The sequence below is a fragment of the Mastomys coucha genome, unplaced genomic scaffold (assembly GCF_008632895.1).
Source record: "Mastomys coucha isolate ucsf_1 unplaced genomic scaffold, UCSF_Mcou_1 pScaffold12, whole genome shotgun sequence".
Lineage (NCBI taxonomy): Eukaryota > Metazoa > Chordata > Mammalia > Rodentia > Muridae > Mastomys > Mastomys coucha.
The window spans coordinates 4265555-4272613 of record NW_022196894.1 but is presented as its reverse complement, the minus strand read 5'-3'; the positions used below and the strand labels follow the sequence as shown (position 1 = coordinate 4272613).

Below are 7059 nucleotides of genomic sequence, written 5' to 3'. Positions count from 1 at the left end.
GAGAGAGAGAGAGAGAGAGAGAGAGAGAGAGAGAGAGCAAGCTTACCTTGCAGTCTTAATCCAGGAGATCCTGTGGAAAGGGGAGCTCTGCTTCCACTGTTGTTTTCTTGTTTTTAATGTGTTTTATTTTTAATGTTTTCTATTAGAGGACATTAACTGTATGTAGCAATGGTTTTTACCAGGAGGTACTTATATATGTATAGTGTATTTTGATCATTACCCTTGCATATCCCTTCCACCCCACCAATGTTCTTTTTAATTCTAACTAGTCTCTGAGTAGTTTCCTCTCTCTCTCTCTCTCTCTCTCTCTCTCTCTCTCTCTCTCTCTCTCTGTGTGTGTGTGTGTGTGTGTGTGTATCAGTGAGCTTTATTGGGATTCCTGACAGGAGCATGAGTGAAGGTTCTTTACAGGAGCATGGCATCTTGGCAGTAACCCCTGAAGAAATTGTCCTTCTCTTTCACTCACACATTCAGCATTCTTTCCAGGTAGTTGAAGATGTCATTTTTTTTTCTTACTGTTACTGACAGTACAATCCAAATCCCAACAAAGTCTTTAAATCTCCACTTTATCAATTTATTTTAAGGCATGCTGCTCTTATACCATGAAGATTCTGAGAACAATTGAGAAAAGCTCTGTAGATGATTTGGGATTTAGAAGATAAGGCTGAAAACCATGTGCCTATCTGAAGATTTATTTCATTGAATTATGTATATATACATGTGTGTGGTGGTACATCTATGCATGCCAGAGGCTGAGGAGGCTGGAAGAGGGAATTGGATTCTTTAAACCTGAAGTAGTTCTGAGCCATCTGACATGGGTGCTGGACTGTTTTGAGTAGAGTGACTTTTGTAAAATAAATAAATAAATAAATAAATAAATAAATAAATAAGAGAGGGGTGGAGGGAGGGAGGAAGGAGAGAGGAGGGAGGAAGGGAAAGTCAAACATGCTAACATTTTGCTGGACATGTGTTAAACATGCCATTTATGACCCTATCACATTGTAGCTCCAGGAAAACTATATTGCTGGATAGATTTCAATATATAAATTAAATTTTTTTGTAGGCAGGTTCTTTCTACATGCTATAGGTAGATGCAGACCTCAATGTATAGACCAGGCTACCCTGGAAATTTATGGGAATTCTTCTTGCTTCTGCTTCTGAAGTATTTGGATAGCAGGTATGTATCATCACACCAGGATTCAGATTTAGAATTTGTAACCTCCATAGAAGGGTCTAGGGTACCACATCTCTCATCTTCAACCCAGTGACCTTCTGCCTGCCTCTTTTGATAACAACTAAAAGTGTATCTGTCTCCTAACATGGATTCTCTGCTCAATCCAGCTTTGCTCCACTAGTGACACATACTTGGGGATTCCTGTGATGAGAAAGGATTTATTCCAGGTTTGCAATTTTTAGCCCCTGTCTTTTCAGACTTTATTTATTTATTTATTTTACAAAGTCAGTCTATTCAAACAGTCCAGTGTTTCTGCTGTTGTCACTGTTTTGCTTTTGAGACTCTATACCTTAGACTAATTTTGAACTCATGATAATTCATGTTTTCAAGTGCTGGAATTATAGGTGGGTGCTGCCATGCCCAGGCTCCAGTGGCCCTTGCGGCCTGTTTTAAATTAGTGGGATGCATATATGATTAGTTAGGGCTGGAAAGAATGTCTCTAACTCTGTTTTTCTGGTTCTGGGGATTAAACCAGAAATTTATAAGGTAAAGTACCCACACTAGCCTCACCCCTGGACTCCAATAATCTTGGACAGTGCTGATTAGAACACTTCAATGACATCTGTCTTCCTGTTATTCTATCTCCATTCAGGCCAGCAATCAGAATTCTGAATTGAAAGTCTCAGTTCCTGTCTTGTGATGGAGAAGAATAAAAAGTGTATTCCATTTACTAGATCTGTCTCAAGCAAAGGAAACAGAGGCCAGAGTTCAGACCTCTACAGATGATCTCTCTGAGCTGAGCGGCATCTGCTGTGAAGCCAGTTTCCCCTCTTTATGCTGAGGTGAGTTTGCCTGCTGCAGAAGGAGAAAGAAGGACACAATAACCAGACATACAGAGCTAGATTTGAATAGGCTCTTCAATAGTGAATACAGAGAAGATGAAATGGAAGATGATGTGGGAGGAGACATAATCTCACTGTGGGAGTAGAAGTGAGGTGTGAGGAGACACATGCTCACTGGGAGGGAAGAAAAGAGAGCAAGAAAAGAGGCCTGGAGCCCAGCAGGAAGATCCTGCTACCCCTCACTGTGTTTTCCTGTAAGAATTTCCAAGAGAGATCAGGATGTTTACTGAATTATGCCTAGACCAGAGACATGGGCTCTGCCAAAGATAAACCTAGTACTATTGGTTCTATTTCTACAGAGTAGGGCTCCCTCAGGTCACTTTGAATCCAGGGAGAAACTGCTCAGAACATGCATTTGGCTGAGGGTGAAATACGCTGGAATACTCCAATCCTTTCAGTCCTGTTTCAAAGGCCAAGTTTTCAACAAGTTCAAAGCGTGCTCTCATTCAGGATGACAGCCCAAGGCTGAGCTCAGGGAGAGACATTTACAGGAGGACTTACGAGGAACACAGTGAAGGAGTTAAAATTTGAAGGAAAAAAGACTGGGGATTATACAGCCTTGAACTATGAAAAAGGTTGAAATGCTTTCAAGAAAGCAATAAAGACTAGTGAACCAGAAACTCCCTGCTCACTTATGATAAAATATCTAGTTAATACCAAATAAAAGATTTAAATAGGCTTGTTATGGCTCCTTAGAAAGTCTCCCTAAAATAATGCCTGTATCCCCCTTTTCTTGAAAGAGCATTTTCACAAATAAGGTGTTGCTGTAGGAAGGAAGATTGACTAAGGGGAATGAGGAGCTTTGTTAGAAGGAAGGAACCATGCAAGGAACACGATGAGTTCTGGGCTTAGACCTGCCCTCTGACACTGCACGGAGCATCAGTCCTGCAACACAAACAAACTTAACTAGTTTCATATCAATATAGACAGGCTACCTGAATATAAAAATACATATATGCCAGTGATCCAGAGGCTGAGGCAGGAAGATTGCTGCAAGCTCATGGCCAGCCTGGGCTACACAATGAAAATCTGCCTTGGTGGACAGAAGAAAGTAGTGTCATGTGGAAACTCAAACTAATAAGTATAACCCAGGAGTCATGTAAGTATAGACATGATATAGTGGCTCCTGGAGGGGAACAGAGGAGGAAGTATAATGATTAAGAAAACCAGGATGACACCAGAAAAGAGAAGGCTAGCTCTTGAGGGATGAATAGGAGTCCTCCTGGCTGAGAACAGAGAGCTGTCCTTCCTACTGCAGAGGCAGCTATAAAGCATCAATGAAGCAGATCTTAACTGAAAGGAGCTGAAGGGTTTGCAGCCCCATAGAAGGAACAACAATATGAACTACCTAGTACCCTCAGAGGTCCCAGGGACTAAACCACCAAGCACAGTACACATGGTGGGACTCATGGCTCCAGCTGCATATGTAGCAGATGATGGCCTAGTTGGTTATCAATGGGGGAGAGCCCGTGGTCCTGTGAAAGTTCTATGCCCCAGTGTAGGGGAATGCCAGGGCCAGGAAGCTGGAGAGGGTGGGTTGATGAGCAGGGGGAGGGGGGAGGGAACAGGGAATTTTTTTTCTGGAGTGGAACCAGGAAAGGAGATATTATTTGAGAGGTAAATAAAGAAAATATCTAATAAAACAAGTAAATAAGTAAATTTATATAGTGAAAAAAGTGAAAGGAATATTCACATGGCTGTCAAATATAGAGCTGGGAGCAAAAAGCTTGATTCTCTCTTTATCTCTAAATAAAAATTGGTGACAGGACAAGAGTGATGTCTCTAGGGTAGAAGTGAGTGCTACTTGGTGAGCTGAGTTCTATCATTGTCTAAGGAGAGAACTGATTCCACAGTTTCTCCTATGACTTCCACACGCATGCATGTGCATTCCTAACCCTTCATAAACTAAAAAAAGGGTTTAACTGTTTACAAAACATGGAGGAGTCCTCTCACTCATCCTTTCTCTTTATAGAGTCAGTTACACAGCATCAACTATATTTTGAAAACTCTCCTTGGAAAATTTCCAGAAATAAACAGGTTGCACACATTTTAAATTCTGTTCTTGTTCTGAATCCTGTGATGATATCTCAGGCTCTTTTCTCCCTGTCACAAACATGATCTTCCTTCCTTTGGACAGGGGTCATAAGGTCAGATGCAGCTCTAAGCTACATCACATGCTCATGTCAATCACCTTACTTAGGCTCATTTCCTAGGCACACTCTCAGGTCATACAGGTCTTTGAATGACAACTTATTAATATAATTAATAATCATTCTTAGTTACTTTCTCTGCTGCTGTGATAAACACCAGGATCAAAAGCATGGAGAGGAATAGGTTTCCTCCATCTATCATGGAGGAAAGCCAAGGCAAGAACCTGGGGGCAGGAACTAAAGAAGAGACCATAGATGGTACTGTTTACTGGTTTGCTCTCCAGGGTTTGCTTAGTTTGCTTTCTTATATAACACGGGGTCATCTGGACAGGGATAGCACTCCCCATAGTGGGCTGGGCCCTCCCCCATTAATCATTAATAAAAAAATACCCCATAAGGTTGCCTACAGGTCACTATGATGGAGGCAATTTCTTAAATCAGGTTTCCTCTTTCTGGGTGAACATAGTTTGTGTCAAGTTGACAGAAAGTAACCTGCATGGTGACAACTGTATTACTTGATTATTAGTCATGGTTGTTAATTTCTTACTATCCATAATTTATAAGCTAAGCTTAATCACAGGTGTGCACCTCTAGTAAAAACTGAGAAAACCATGTGAGCTTGTGGTTCAGTATTTGCTGATGTCCTCGAACTCCCGTGGGACTCCAGAATAGCTCCCTCAGCATCCTTTGAAGGTTAGTATTGATTTTTAACTTGAATGAGTTTGGAATCAATTAAAAGACTCACCTCTAGACGTCTCTGTGAGAGCATTTCCAGAAAGAGTTAAGTGGAAGAAGAGAGAAGCCTATGCATCTGAATGGGCAGCACTGCCCAGATAGAAAGAGGCCTGAGGAAAAAGCAGTGTTGCCTGCTTGCCTTCACTTCCTGCCAGATTACCTCCTGGAGCTTGAGGCAAGGATTAAGTACTTAGAGAGTGTGAAGTATGGAGAGCTTGCTTGAGAGTAGCATATCCAGAACAACTAGGGTGAGAGGAAATGAAAGTGAGACCTGGAAGCACAAGGCAATGCCATGCACAGCTCTTAAAAGCTGTCCACATTTCCTAACAAGCTGCACAGAGGCTCTGCAGGTCTGCTCTGCAAGCATGGTAGCTCTGTGGGAGATACTTTCTAAGAAGGCTTTAGAAAAAGAGACCAGAATGACAATAATGGAGCTACATGCACTGATGATGTGACCACACTGGAGAAAGGACAGTTTACCTACCGAGATCCTTTTGAGATATTTTTGGTCTAGTCTAATACTTGTGGAACTGATCCTCTGCATTTCCTGGTTACACCTTATACCTTTGGATATCCCTTAAGAAGTTAGGTGCCATATTCCATGGTATGGTGTTCTATCTAAGGATAGAAATAAAGGAATGGTCAGATAGGACACAGCCTATCAGTAATGAAGCTCAAGGCTCAAACTCTAGCAACTCACAGATGCTGCAAAGGTACCAAGAAAGATCGTGGTCAAGTGGTAGATGGCTGTTGCTTTCCAAAAGAATGGGACTCTGGAGGGAACCTCAAAGTTATATTATGTGCCTTACACTAATCTAAGATACACAGTTAATGGAAATGTGTGTGTGTGTGTGTGTGTGTGTGTGTGTACTTCAGTGCATTATGTGTGTGGATATGGATGCATATGAAGGCTGTAAGTCAATCTTAGGTGTCATCTTGTTTTATGCAGTGTTTTTCACTAGCCTGGAATTTGCCTAGTCAGCTAGTCTTGTCAGCCAGAAGGTGCCAGGAATCTGTTTGTCTCTTCCTCTCTGCATTGCTCTTCTGCTGTTATAAGTGTGTGCTTAACACTTGTACCCAGAATCGTGGTATTGAAATCAGGTCATCATGCTTCCATGGGAAGTATTGTAGAAGCTGAGCCATCCCACCAGGCTGATATAGGTACTAACTCAAATTTGCTGTGGTAAAGTTTTTTACTTTCCCAAGTTGTGTAGGGAAAAAGGAGATTAGAGACTCCATGAATTATCACTTTTCTTCCATTGATGCTAATGTGAAAACACATGCATGCTCTTGATGATGTGGCTTAGGGGAATTTGTAATAATTTATTGCTAAAACAAAAGGCAAGCGATGGATGATATGCGTATCTTTCACCTGAATTATTTACTTATTTTACTTAACAAGCAGAGGAAGAAAGGGGAAAATTCTATCTACCCATCCTAAGCTTTTCTTTTATTATTATTTTTTAATGGGGAATCTTGCTAGTCTCATAATGAAGCTCTGGAAGAAATAAAAACTTATGATCAGAACACGCATTATAGACATTTATGTAAAACTGGAAGTGAATAGTATTCTCCCATCTGTTACTAATTCATGATAGGATTCTCTTCGGTATTATGACTGAAGTACATTCACATTGTTCCTTTCTTGGCTTCAACTGTTGGGGAGTTCTCATCTTTGTTAATTTCACAACATCAGATGTTCGTGAGGAAGTAACCATTATGATTCAGAACCAACACGTTATCAATTCCAAGAGGGGAAGTTGCAGCCAGATAAAGTGGCAAATCTGAGGCAGTAAAATAGAGCTGTATTTCTAAACACTCTCTGCTCTGGGAAACCATTGGAGGAGATAGGAAATGGCTGTGGGGCTCAATTCAGGATCCCATGTGCATGATTATATGATCGTAGCACATCCGGCCATGCTGTAGTCCAACAGTTCTCTCCATGTGTGTACCTCCAATGATGCCAGAAGCCATTAACTGCTCATTAGAAAAGGTGAATAAACATTTGACAGGAGTGACTGGCCCTGGTAAGAAGGAGAGAGAGGGAGAGAGAGAGAGAGAGAGAGAGAGAGAGAGAGAGAGAGAGAGAGAGAGAGAG

The 7059-nt window shown here is 41.3% G+C and overlaps 1 long non-coding RNA gene across 1 annotated transcript in view; it reads left to right on the top strand.

Moving 5' to 3' along the window:
• Positions 1–7059, top strand: part of LOC116084796 — a 60868-nt gene that overhangs the window by 7942 nt on the left and 45867 nt on the right. The window contains exon 2 of the long non-coding RNA XR_004116268.1: positions 1827–2016. This is a non-coding gene — a long non-coding RNA (uncharacterized LOC116084796). The remainder of the gene's footprint in view (positions 1–1826; positions 2017–7059) is intronic.